Source organism: Ceratosolen solmsi, unplaced genomic scaffold, assembly GCF_000503995.2.
Source record: "Ceratosolen solmsi marchali unplaced genomic scaffold, CerSol_1.0 scaffold3, whole genome shotgun sequence".
In the NCBI taxonomy this organism is placed as follows: domain Eukaryota; kingdom Metazoa; phylum Arthropoda; class Insecta; order Hymenoptera; family Agaonidae; genus Ceratosolen; species Ceratosolen solmsi.
In genome coordinates this window covers 1,805,017-1,820,558 of record NW_011948428.1, presented here as the reverse complement: position 1 = coordinate 1,820,558, position 15,542 = coordinate 1,805,017, and positions in this window count along the sequence as shown.

Genomic DNA, 15,542 nt, shown 5'->3' with positions numbered 1-15,542 from the left:
GGCCTACCGCTTCCATTCTATAACTACAGACAAGAGATTTCAACTTGATTATTTAACGTTTATCCATATGGACAACGCTCTTTCAAGCTCCAATGTTGTGTATTTTATCTCTACAGCCTTTATTATTTTTAGCGATAATAACTCTTTTGTAGTAAATCTCTTGTTCATTATTAAACGCTATAAAAATCTGTTCGATGTTATTGGAAAAACACAAGCATAACCAATGGATTATTTCAGTGAATGTTTGTACTGCCTTTGGCTTCTGAATTCGCTGTCTTGGTAAATTTCTACGTGAATGAGTCTTGATCGTTCGCTCGTTCACTCACGTGCTGTTATGCAGGAGGAGTGTACTCGCACGCACTCCATCCTTCGTCGGCTTACCTGGTGCTAATCCTCCACGAGCCATAACCTGCATTTCTTCGTACGATCTGGCTCTAACAGCTCGGTACTTTGCGTCAAAGGCAATATTTTCACGAGTACGCGGAGGCGACCATACCATATTCGAGATAAGAGTGCAAAACTTTACGGCTGCTTGGTCCGTAAGAACGTTAAACATGACAATCTGACGTTGAATAAATTGACGATGGTGTGTGTCGCGCCGGGGGTCGGGGGCGGAGGGGTGGGGGTGGGTGCTTCAGCGGGCCAACTACTCCCTTAAGCTCGAATCGTTAAATTATAAAATATTTTTATTAACCAAGGGCCAGAACAAATGCGACTCTAACTATTAAGATTGAGAAATACCATTACCAATGCCAGCATACTAATTTTTGATAAATAATTATTCAAACTAATTCATCGTAATAATGCATCGTACATTTATTTAAATTTTCTAACTATGATGTGCAATGTCGTCTTATTCAACGTTCAAAAATCATACAAATCAATTTATTGTCTTATTTACTAGTGTTTTATTAAATTTAATATCTATTTTACTGTAATTAAAATATCATAATGAAAAATAGATTTTGCATTTTTGCTTCTTAATCTACGAGTGACATGAAAAATATTTAAATAAATTATTAATAATAATAATAATAATAATATATATTTGACACAAATTTTTTACAGCGACATTTTATACACGAATAATAAATTTGTTTATATAAAATTATAGTTACGAGAGCGATGTTAGTATGCCTCTATAGTTTACATAACTGCTATTGCTAACGACGTATTTAACATTTAATGGAGTAGAAAGAAAATATTTAAATTTAAACCAACAGTTACGTATCAAATTCAGACTATATAAAATAGAAAATGTAGCTATTATAAAGTTTGCTTTTAGAATATGCTGCATTGGCTTTTCTTTCCAAATACACTGTATGGAATATTTCATGAAAACTCAAAATGTTGAAACGTGCTATAATTTTGAAATGCGATTAGCTTGTATCCTGGTAATTATAACAATAGGATTCGGTTGGCATAGCGAAATTTAAAAGCAGTTCACACAAACTCCCAATATTTAAAAATCTTTCGCTTTTTATAATGATTCGAGCAGATTTATAAACAATTTTTCAATATTTCATATATATTTTGTTTTCTGTTGCATTAGTCCTTAGTTAAGTATTTTTCCTACGTTATTTTACAGTCAAAAGCGATAACAAAGTTTATATATTAATATGTCGTGCCGACATAATCAATGTTATGTTGAATAATACTATTTTATTCGTTAAGACATTTTTATTCATTTTCTTAATAGCCATTGGAAAAGGAATGTTAAAAATAATTAGGACTACGGGAGCTTTAAATCAACAAATTCGTAAGCAAACAATGTCATGATTTTTCGTACAGTTAGCATTTGTTCTTGAAAACGTACATTGGCATCGACCTCGAGGATTCAACAGCTTAACTCATCTTCCCTTCAGCATACCTAAAATCCAAATCCCAATGTATTTTTGCATAGAGTAAGCCAGGGCCTACGCCCACACAGCCGAGACAATAACGCTCACTCATGTATGTGCATGTGTATTGGCGTTCGGTGACCAATCTACTGTTACGCGCGACCCCATTCCGCTATTGTCCACCCTCTGGAGTAACGCCCGAATTCCACCCGCTGCAATCCGGAATGGCAGAGGTCGGTTGTGTACTCTGGCACGTGAGTCGCCCCAGTGAAAGTACTTTCCCCCCTCGACGTAAGCGCGTATTTACGCCTTCAAGTTTTTTCAATTTCGGTGAAATGTAGGAATACCGTTTGTTACTTTAGTCGCGTTTTTGTCTGTTTCTGTAATGGCCGTTTACAAATTACGCACATTTGTTTGCTGCTCGAAGCTCGGAATGAAATGTATTAAAAAACAAACAAAAAAACAAAAAAAAACAAAAAAAAAAGAAAAAAGAAAAATGAAGAGAAAAAAAGAATCGATGCGTCGTTCGTTTTCGGAGATCGAAAAATTTTTTATTTTAACCTGCGCACCACGAGACTTGTATTCGTCGGTTTTGCAATTTTTAACGGACACGTCAAGGAAACCTACGGTTTTATTGTCGAAACGATTGCTTAATATTTTAATGACTTTAACGCAAAAGATACATTGCATGCATTTTATTTCAAAAAATTCTGAAAGTTTATGTATTATTCTAAGTAAATAATAAAGTAAAATAGAGAGAGAGAGAGAGACCGTGTTCATGTTTCACAAGTAGTGCTCGTGCAAACGAGTCTGACATGCTTCTGATTATACGCAAGATTTTCAGACTCTAACGTGCAGTATTTTTTTTAAATATCCTTCGAAATGAAAAAGATATTTTGACTTCTGTGTTTTACAAAATCTTATGTCTATTAGGATCTTAATTTTAATAAAAATTATCAATATATTTAACATATTTGAGCAATTTTCAATTCGACCGGCAAGTCGTTAGCGCACCCTTATTAAGACGCGATAAGATATTATTTATACACACGTGCGCTCACAGTGGCAGGCGCATGTGTGTCATGTGCACTTGCACACTATGTATATTTATATACGAAAGATATTAGAATATTTTTCATGTTTATAAAGCAGGAAAATGGTTAATGTTTCACTTGCGATAAAACTCATTTGCCAAAACACTCTTACTTTGGCAAGGCGATGCATAAAATAGCCCATAATTACAAAAAGGACGTTACAACACATTTTATCGAATTTGCAGTAACAAATAGGAGAGAGAAAATCTGTCCACGAGAATTTAAGTATGACGTATTAGCAGATTTAAAAGATAGCGATGTATCGAATAAAATCTACACATAGCAGCCAATAAAAAGAATTTTTCAAATCAACGGCAAGTCGGCATAAGTAAAAGAAAAAGACTCAAACTGAGAAAAGTAACGAGGAGTCGACGAAAGGCTCTTTCGTCCGACAATGCGAATCTGGCCGCTCTCTTCTCCAGTTATATATATATATATATAAATACTCGCACGAGTATTCTTCTCTCACTCAATCACTCTCACTCTCTCTCTCTCTCTCTCTTCGTAGCCTCAGAGCGAACGGCCACTCGTCTGGATGATTCTAGTGCGCTTACGCACGTACGTTGCAAGCCGACGACTGGTCCGAGCCGTCATAAAACACAGGCCTGCCGAGAGTCTATCTATGTTGGTGCGATGCCAACGTTAAGGAATTTTAATTGAAATTACTTAATTAAAGCGCAACGTTCGCCGAGGTTGCCTTGAAATATGCAAGTGGTGCGGGGCTGTTTCGAGCGCCTTGGTAAGTAGCGCTACTTTACAGCTTTGCTGCGTCTTTGGCATTTTTTTTTTAAACTATACGAGATGTTGATTATTTGCGAGAAGGTTATTGAGCTTCCGGTTAGGTTTCACCAACGACAGATTTCTTTTTACGGCATAACGCGATAATGAAAAAAAAACAAAATAAAACAAAACAACAATAACAACAGCAACAAAATAATATAAGCCTCAAACATCACAAATTATGAAAATAACTATTGATAATTAAGGCATCATAAATAGAAGATCCAAAGCAGTGGTCTCAATTCTATTATATATACATAAGCATGATAATTAATAATAATAATATTATATAATTAAGAATATTCATTTATATAAAAATGAGTTTTCTAATTAAAGTGTTATTATTTTAGTGCGCGTAGAGATAAGTAATAATCAAACTACAGGAATGCTGATGAACATCTATAAATACATTTTCTTTAACTTTTTGCTTCTATTTTGTTAATGCATACTATAAATATTGTAGTCTATAGTACAAAATGTAGACCATAAATCGAATATCTAGTTAATTTGAATGAATTTACAACTTGAGATAACGTATGATTTACTATAGCGCATTTAGTTTAGAATAGTGACATTATTAATAAATTGCGTATATCTGATATTTAATTAAAATTGATTTATTGGGATAATGTTTACGAAATTTTGGCAGAAGTTGGCAGACATTATTTTTAGTAACTCAACCGATCTTAATTTGAAAATGAATTAACAAACAGTTTTACATTGCTAATAGCTACTTTGTGCTATATATGCAAATTCAAGATAAACACACACACACACACACACACACACACACACACACACACACATATATATATATATATATATATATATATATGTGTGTGTGTGTGTGTGTGTGTGTGTGTGTGTGTGTGCGCGCGCGTGTGTGTGTATGTACAATATATATATATATATATATATATATATATATATAAACAAAATTAGCATGATTAAATTTGTATGAACCGCAAAGTAAAGTACCAACAGTAAATTAGCCGACCACGAGCCACTGCGTCTAAAGGTGAAGGACATTCGCATGTTCTACGCACTTAACCGTGTGCCAAAATCTTTCGCATGACAAATTTTCCTGCTGCGAGACAACCAAGCAGTCCCTTCGTGCGTAACAAGAATCCTGACAAAGTCAAACATTCTACAATTGTTACTAAAGTCCGTCGAATATCATAGGATTTCATGCAAGTAAGTAAGATATGGAGTGCTTTTGCTTAATAATATAATTTTCAACAATTTCTAAATGATCAATGAAATAATATAAAATAATTATATCAAGTTTTGTTACATAAGAATTTGAATATATACTATTTAGATCCTATATTATTCTACAATTAAGAATTTCTACTCTTGTAATTACCATACTCTAAAGTAATTTAATAATTTTTCATGCAGCTTGGAAATTCCTAAATTTATTAAGAAATCAAATTAATCGAATAATAATACCTTTACCTGCATTGCATTCAGGACTTGTAACTTTCTAGTTTATTTCTTTCTTTTCATACAAAGATACAACTTAGTATTATAACTTTTATTATTTAATAATTATAATTCAGTCTTTTACTTTTTATTGACTTTAAAAAGCAAATAATAACAAATGAAGTGCAAATTATTCGATCGATCAAAGAAATTTTAAGTTTCAATAAAAAAAGAATATTAATGCCTTGATCATTATGCGGTGATTCTTTATGTATAAATACGAGGCAGAACGATAAATAATTTTGTTTTGTATTAACTAGTATCGGTAAGATTAATATGATAAATAAAAATATTTTATGATTTGCACACATAGTATGATGTATGAAATTATACATCATTGTGAAAAATGTAAAATATTAATTTGAGTTACTAAAATAAAAAATTGACGTCCATTGCGTATAGATTCGAATTATTTGAATGCTCAGAAGTTGTATTAAATCACAAAATCTAATTAATGCATAAAACTATATATATATATATATATATATATATATATATATATATATACACATATAGTATAAATAGTATAAACAGCTTAATATAATATTAAAATTAGAAATATTTTATAAGAACTTCCAGATATAACTTACGTTTTGTCATTTCCATAAAAATGCAATACATTGATTGTAATAAAAACATACCTGGAAAGGAAATAACCTAATCACATTGTATGACAAATATTAAGTGATAAACATATGTTTTTCAAAATGCAGCAAATTTTATTTCCTTCAATTAAGTATTAATTAATGGAGTGGATAATATTAAGTGAATTTTTTCATCTTCCCCTAAAAATAGCGAATGGCTTAATTAAAATCTTCTATCACATTACATCCCGTACATTATGAATTATTCGAAACTAAATATTATTACACCTGTATTTTAACTTTTTTTCTAAATTTTCAAATCTCGCGGGCTGTAGAAGCTTCGAAACGAAATAACCGTTACTTGCTGCGTGTTAAATACAGATTCCCTGCAACTGGAATAGCACTGTCATATTGCAATATAACTTGAGCTGGAAAATTGGCAGACCCATGACGAATTGGCATATCAAACATGCACAGCCATTGATAAATTCGAGTAACTGTTCGCGCAATTCTGTCGGATGCGAGCTGTGCGTTGCAAGATCACTAGGTAAATAAAAATGTATATCTTGCATATGATTTCTACGAGTATATGCGACTTAGTAGTAATTGGATATAAACAATTTAGTGAAAAATATCTATAGAGAAGTATGGAGTCGAATCTCATAGTAATGATATAGTAATCTTTTTGCGTTGGAAATACTCAGTTGGTAATCAAGCATCTATGACGGCTCATAACGCGATAAGATTTTATCATAAAGTTGAATGCACAAAGACAATATCTATGAATATTATCAATTAATTACTTTACTTTCATTGGGAACTACTATTAGTTCCATTGGAAAAATTTTATAACCAATCAAATTATCGAATAACTGAATTGCTTTTTCAGAAAAATTTTATAATTTATAAATTATACATAAAAAATTAAATAACGATTTATCAAATATTTTTGCTCGTTAGACTTAATAATATGCATTTAATAATGTGCATTATATACTTTATCTAATAATAGTAACAGCAAAAATAGTGAGTTCATACATATTTGTATGTATATATATATATATATATATATATATATATATATATGAGTGTAGCGTAGCATATTATTATTGTCCTTATTTATATTGTGAATACTATTTTATATTTTTAATTAATAACAAACAACATACAGATTAGCATGATGCATTTCGAGATGATGAAGATATAAATATCTATATATAAATGTCTATATAAATATAGATATTTTTATATCGCTTTTTAATCACTTTTATGATGAAAATATAAGTATTTTCACCAATTTCTATGACAAATTAGCATATTATTAATATATGATCGATGGAAATAAATTTACATTTTATAGATGCTATATTAGTATCTAAAATAACGATTAACAATTCATCATATGACTTGCGAAGATAAGGATATAAATGTGATCTTAATAATACTTGAGTGACTCAAGAAAATCTTTAACATTCAATATTGATTAAGCAATTTTAATAATTGATTTATCATTAATTAATTGCAATGTAAATTAAATTAAATTTTTGATATTTTTTAATTAATAAATATCTTTAAAAAAAAACTACATGTAATTTTAAGTGGAAAGTGTAATTTTATGTAATTAATAGTTAGTATAATTCAATATAGATAATTATAAAAAAAGAAGTACCTTTTCGAATTAAAGTAACATTGGATCTTCTTTTTTTTCTCATATTCCAGTCCTTTCTATATATAATATTCAGCCTATATATATATATATATATTCAATCAAACGACGATTTTATGTTAAATTTCAGAGAATTAGTATAATAATAATTATTTGCTTATTGGTACGTTTATAGAGGCTAAATATTTAAGATATAAAATGAGAAAATAAGTGTGTATTATAAGCTAATAAAGAACTGTTTTTAGTGTATGTTTAAAAGATAAATCGTATTCAGTTACATGATTATTATAGTTAAATGTTTATAATCAACTAACTCTCTGGATATAATTTAGCTTATTTATATTTCGATATAATGGCGAAAATATATATAGTGATATGAAATTATAATGCCGCTTTCATATAAAGTAGATATGTCAATTGATTATATCTGACATATTTTACTTCATTTTATATAATAAATTTTAACTAAATCTCTTCTTATAATATATAAATGGATTTTGCAATTTCAATGAAACATAATAAATTATAAGATTAAAATTTTGAATTCATAATACAATAATGTCTCTATGAAATTACGTTGTAATTTCATTGCAATTGCTGTAGTAGATTATATTTAATTTTATAACGTCAATCTAATATTCTAGAGTACTACAATAATTTACATAACATTCATGGCATATCGTACTTTATACATATCGCACTATTTATAATATAAAGATGCTAATAAGAAAAGAAACCACGATAAGCTTAGAGCAGTGATTAATTTTTGCTATGAATCATTCTGGATAAGATATTAGATGGTTTAGGTTCGATCTTTTACCCCATCTAATTTTGATATATAGATTATGATGTATAAATATCAAAGTAGAAGGGTAATTGTAAGTAAGAATGAACTCGAGTCCATCAAATCTGCTCACCTCCCTCAACCTCCGACAAATATGATGCATTTATTATATTTGTCAAGCTATTAACGTCTACTGACTAAAATAGTACAATTTTCAATTAAATTTTGTCGCAACGCTAGTAACGTAAATGTAAATATAAAAATATAAACACAATCTTAGATTGTTATAAATATAATATTTTCCGAAATAGCTATTTGGTATTCAAATTATCAAACTTTTATATAAAATTAATAAATATCTGATGCTCATTAAATATGTAATAAATAATAGAAAATATATTTATATGCACATGCATTTATAAAAAATTGTATGTTAATAATTTGCAGATAATATATATATATATATATATATATATATATATATATATATTTAAATATAATAACTCTAACAATAATATATATTCTATAATAATAATATATTAATATAATAATATATTATCTAATAGTAATATATTAAATTATTGGAAATTACATTATTCCTAAAGAATATTCATAGAATTAATCTTTTTAGAGAAAACTTCTTTTTTTGTTTTGTTAATGACAATTAATATACAGGTATCAAATAAAAATTTCTATTAAAGAAATTACTCAAAGGATTAAAAATTGTAATAATGTAGATGTAAAATTAATTTGAATAAAGTTGCATGCTCATTACTTTCTTTATGTTGAATAATATATCAGTGAAGTTAATCGTATACGTAATTGTGTGCACATATACATGTGAATCCAAATTTAGGTCGGTAAAATTAACGAGAATTTAATGTTTGATCTTTTTATATATATGATGAAGATCTAAATAACATTTTAACATATATGTATTATTTAATTAAACATTATTGGCATAAATTGTTTTCAACAATGAGTTTACAATTTAGTATTAATTTCCTTCATCAACACAATTATTTAATTTGATTTGTGGAATATACAATGACAGCAAGAATAGTAGCTTTTCAGTTTTTCTCAATATAGCAAATTGTCGATTTATATAATGATAAATAAACGAATATCGACAATATTTTTTTAATATTAATTAATCCTCGTAGATTCGAAAGTAACATCTATTGGACAAGGAGCAAGTTCTTGCAGAAAGATCTTAGATAAATGTTGCAATTAAAGCGTTGCAAAAAAGTGATAATAGCTGGCCTATCATAAGAAAGTAAGTATATTTCGTAACTTTAAAAGTTTATTTCTGTTCTGTGTTAAATAATTTGTCGTATTTCCTATCATTTATTATTGATATTATTAAATTCATTATATATGCAAAACAGCATTTCTTGAATTAGAAGGTTTGGTAGTTTAGAGAGAAATATATTTCTTCTGCAGTAAGTAAGGATTGCTTATTAATATTTAATGGAGCACAAGGCAAACTGAACAACTATTTTTAGTTGTTTCATTCTCTCTCTCTCTCTCTCTCTCTCTCTCTCTCTCTCTCTCTCTCTGTCGCTCTCTCACTCTTCGCCATTTACTCTTTTTAATTCATTCACACTATTTATCTGCACATCTATCTCTATTTATTCACAAATTTATTTTTATTTGTCATGTCTCAATTACAAATAGTTAGTGGAAATTTCAAACAGACCTCGTATTGGTGATATATATGTATATTATTTTAGATGCAACATTTTGAAAGATCGGAACTTCCAAGTTACTGCGGTCAATTCGCAACGATTGCCTCTCAATCGTACGTTGCCTTTTTGCAAAAGTAACATAAGAGTGAAAGAAACAATAAGTGAACTGCAGAGACCAAAAATAGTTGATATTGTTTATCTTACTGTAATATCATTTTCACGAGTTTTTAAAATAGTAAAATTGTACTACGTCATAATACCGAAGATCGATAAATTGCAAATTAAATTGATGTTAAATACTCATAATTGAGATACACTTTTTGCTATATTTATATTTGCATAGTAGTTAGTTAAAACATATTTTGTCTAAAGTCAACACATTATAAATTAACGTTTGCAGAATATCATAATATTAACTTGTTTGATGCTCATTAAATAAAACTAAATGTAAAAATATATATTTATTATTTGCTTTATTATTTATTCAAATATTCTTCAGATTAGTCTTTAATAAGTAATATAATTATTTACTTGAATATTATTTGTCGCATTGATAGCGATGCTTCTAGGAATAGACTATTTATATCATAACTCTTTATTTTATTTAAGACTTTCAAATATTATTTCAATTTTAGCAGAATAGAAAGGAAATATGGAAAGAATACTATAATTTTTTTACTCGCTTTTCGGAATGTATAATTTGTTATAATTACAGCTAATACTTAATAGGATGCATTTCATAATATTCTCATACAAAATGAAAATGATTACACATATATAGAATTTTAAATTGCTATGTTTGAACTAATGAAAGGAGATTCAGGTTCTTTTAACGATTGACGAATTAAATTATTTAAATTATTAACGGCTAAAGAATCAATACGAGACTACTCTTCAATACACAGGATAGCATAAAAATCTATCAAATTCATCGTCATTCTCTTGTTTCTTATTCTTTAACCTTACACTTTATCTACATATCGACGTTATTCGATAGCGCGTTAATAAACTTCCGAATATCGTTATCAACATCAACAATGAAGTCTCCACGGACGCACGAATCCAAATTAGGTATTAAGGCTCTGTGAGTAAGGGTGAGTCGCAAATCGAGACGTGACTGCACGACCCTACGTTGACGTGCGCTTGTCCATGCATGGGTGACTAAGCGTCGGTATGTTTCTCTGTCTGCTACTCGCCCATTTCCATCACAGAGTACTCAAGATTCCGGAAAGCCATGGGATTAAGCTCACTTTGCGCTTACCAAGAAGACAGTCGATGAGGGAATCTAGCCTTCCATAAACCCTCCTACTTTCCATCAAGCGCACATTGTCTCCCCCTCCCACCACCCCTCACTGTATCTTACTTCTGCGGAAACTCTCTTATATCACTTCCTTAAATTCCCTCGTTAGTTCGTTTATAAAGTATCTTTCTGATGTTGAAGAGTTAACGTTTTGAATTGAAGCCATTACAGTAAAATATCTTACTTCTGATTTATTAAGAAAATAATAATGATGATCTCTCCTCTTGATTTATTTTATATATGAGAAAATTTGTTACGTATTTGAGAAATTTTCAATACTTTATAAACACAATCGAACCGAAGTGAGCTATAATGTAAAAAAAATTTATCATACAATGCACAAATGAATAACCGTTACGATAAACTTATATAATATATATTATATTTATGGAAAAATCGAAAGTCAATAAATATTATATATGTAAATGAACTAAAATTATGATATAATTTTATTAACAATTTTTCTTACTATTAGATTAAATTCTACACTAAAATTATAATTGCAATTATTTGCGACGTAGTTATGAATTAGAAAGATTTTCGTGCATTTCTATATGAATATTTTTAAAAATCCATAACCAATAATCATTCGATTAAATTCGCTTCATTAATCTCTCGAAAGAAAACAGTTCTATCGAATATTTTTTTAATTTTTAATTGATGCTCTTATTATATCAAAAATTATATATCTATAGATATATTATATAGATAGTATTGTAATATCAAATGAATATTAATTGTCTATCCTCGATATTTAACATAAAATCGTATAAATAGATACTGCAGATATTAATACAGAGACGAAAATTTATTATGTTCCATTGAATCTATTTAATCGATAACATTTTCAATAGTAATTAGAAAATATACTGTAATACGAATTAAAATTTTGTAAATATGGGAACTTTTATATCTATGTTATATAAATCAACTATGGTATGAAAAATTACGTACAATACTATTTAGTGTGACATTTTTTATTATTCATCTAAAGTTCAATTTACTTAGTAAAGAAACAAACAAGTAAGCATAATATAAATCAATGCTGATAAGCCTAGCGGTAGTGACATTTTCAAAGCAAAGTCCCTTTATTTTGCTTTTACTTCTAGAAAAAGTACCGTACTCGCACTACTTTTTGCATTATCATCTCTCTTTTTCGCTCCTCTATATGTGAAAGACATAAAGAACGCACTAAAGTCCCTTTCAGAGATTTCTTTGTGATTTTATCGAAAAAAGAAAAGAAATAGTAGATACGGTGCATTTGCCGACCTACACGCATGCGAATGAAGGAAAAAGAAGCAAATAGTGAGATAGGATCATCGATAACCAGAAACTAGTGAAAAAGAGAAAAAGCACAAGAGTTGGAATAAGTGTATATGAGTGAGTTTGACCGTGGATCGGAAGGGAAAGGGATTAGAGGCAGAGAATGTACGACAACAAGAGAGAGAGAGAGAGAGAGAGAGAGAGAGAGAGAGAGAGAGCGAAAGAGAGCGAAGGACAAAGTACTATAGCAGTAGCTGTCATTTACACGCATTTCGCATGCAAAGCAGCTATTGATGCGATGTAGCAATAAGCGCACACCATGAATAAAAAGTTAATGGATCTTTTAGAAAATTAACCGAATATAGCTTTTATCACTTTTTAGATTAACATTAAATTAGAGCATTGATTGTTCAATATGCGTACAACCTATTATTATTGGTAGAATTAAGTGTATATATTTAGTACCATTTTCAGAAAATTTTATAATTTTACAGGTGGTATTTATGTTGTGAAAAATAAAAAGTAGTACGAGATAAAAATTTTATATTTTCATTCCTTTATGCAACTAAGTGATCTTGTACATTTGAGATATGATTGAAACGTTAAGTAACAATATTAATTCGTATAATGTTGATAATTGAATAACGTATTTATTATATAATTAAATATTCAATTAGTAAATTATATAATTAATGAATTATTTAAAAATCATATGGTTGTGCTTGTTTTATTTAATATTATACTTGAAAACACAAATTCAGAAACGAGATAGGGTAGTAAAAAAAATTCGAATAAAATTAATTAATTCTCATGCTCAGCACAAGTTTTATTTGTGAGAAATAACTACTAAGAAATGCCATTTATATTATAATTTTCTGCACATATGACTATTGTGAAATGCGATTCAGCGGCACCCCGGGCATCATGCATACGTGAAGTAAGATGGATGTTGTACTTCATTAGCTTTTTCCTTTTTCCCAAGTTCCTTCATTCGTCTTTGTCCTGATTCATTTTCGACTGTTGTAAATGTTCTCCGTTTCTGTTCAATACCTCTCCGTACAATACTCTCCTTACGCGAAAATAGAAAATCTTAAATTTCTGTCAATGAACAAATGCGTATTATCCGTAGATTTCGATCTAACAATGTCGAGGAAAGTCATCGGTACGCTTAGAGACTTTAGAAACTTTTTAACACAAACTATGGATTTAAAGCAAAAGAGTCCAGAAAGCTTTTTACAATGCTCTAACAAATAAAAGATATTTCGAAAAATAAATATATTACAATTCATTAAAAATGTTCAATATTTATGTATTATAAATCGATAATTTTTAGCAAAAAATAGAAAATTTTAATTTCATTGGCATAAAAATGTTTACCATTTTATTTTAATAATAAATTTAATTATAAGAATATTAGTTCCCATTTTTCCTTTTTCAATATTTATATAAATATTTACATCTATTTTGTTATGTATATTATTAAAAATGCATAGAATAATAGAAGTAATTAGTTCTTATAATAATCAATAGAATAACTATTATATAAAAAATATTTTGAATGAAAAGATATAATTCAAGTTTTATTAATATATCAAGTTTCATAATTTTAATAAACATAAATGTAACGAATAAAATTCAAATGACTTTCTACTTTTACTCTAATTAAACTAGTTGATCCAAAAAAGTTTCACACGGATACCTTATAGCTTTTCAAAATAAAAGTCTAAGCTAATCTTTACTAATCTCTACGTGTCTTCCTTCGTTAAATCTCTAACTTATCTTTGTTTGTGATCTTATCTATTTTTTCACTAAATTTAATTTCAATTCTGTGAAGCAGTTCGATTAGTTTTTCTAAACTTCTATTTTCGCCTCTTTCTAGAAGACGCATCTTTCAATGTCGTCCTCTAATGTTTAATTTAATTTAAGTTAATTTAAAAAAATTATTGTTCGTTAGCTTGCTAATATAAAATAAAATAATTATGCATTAAAATAATAATTCCAAATTTATCACTATTCTTAAATTTGTAAATAATTCAAATTCTACTATCTCATGAAATATTCTTTATTTCATCGATACAACTACATAAACAGGGTTTATTCATTTAAGGCTAATATAATTTAATCTAAAAATTTAATACAATAATTTGAAATAACGCTGAAATGAAGTTAAACCACAAAGTCTCAACGTCCCATCGAGTTCTTCATTCGTCCAACCTAAAAAGATCTACGCTTTCTCACTCGCCTCCTTGATTTCTCTCAACCAGCCACGCGAATCCATCCAATGAATCCCTTTCAACTTTTTCATCCTATATCAGCTGCACGCCCGCGCACTAATACTACGCTCACATAACTATATCAGAGTTTAGGTTTCCGCTTTCAACTCGATCATGGAGCCTCGGAGCGCGTTAGCCTTAGTTCTGGATTTTTCCAAATCGCGGGAACACGAGGTGAGGGATGAGGATAGACTGACTGCAAACTGATAATGAAGTCGACGAATCGAGAGATAAAATTGAATCGATCAGATTTTGCGCGTCGATTGGTCACGCGGTACTATAGCCGCGAGGTACCTGGGAACTTTGCCCGACTGCCAATTTATTACGGGCGCGTCGCTAACGCAAAACTCAATTTATCCTTGGCAATATAACAGGATTCTCATTATGCTGACGAAAGCTCCTTTTGTCCTTTCAAGCTACATGCACGCATGTATTCGCGCAATTCCCGAAGAATACGCGAAATTCCGATCCCTGGAGACTTTCTTTTTTATCGTCTCGCCGATTTCTCTTTAAGCTTTCATTGCGTTATCCCGTTCGCAAATTTAAAGCTTGTTACGACCTTTGCATTGTGGATAATCTTTCGATATTCTTGGGATCGCAGATGAAGAATTCACTATCCATCTAAGAAAATAAATTAGATATTGGCATAAAAATGAATATGCGTTTTTATTTCTTTTATCTATTGAAATCCTTATTAGAAACCAAAAATGTTTGCAAAAGCTTTTATTATTGTAATTCAAAAGATTTGTAAATTAATAATGTTATTAGTAATATGACTGACAAG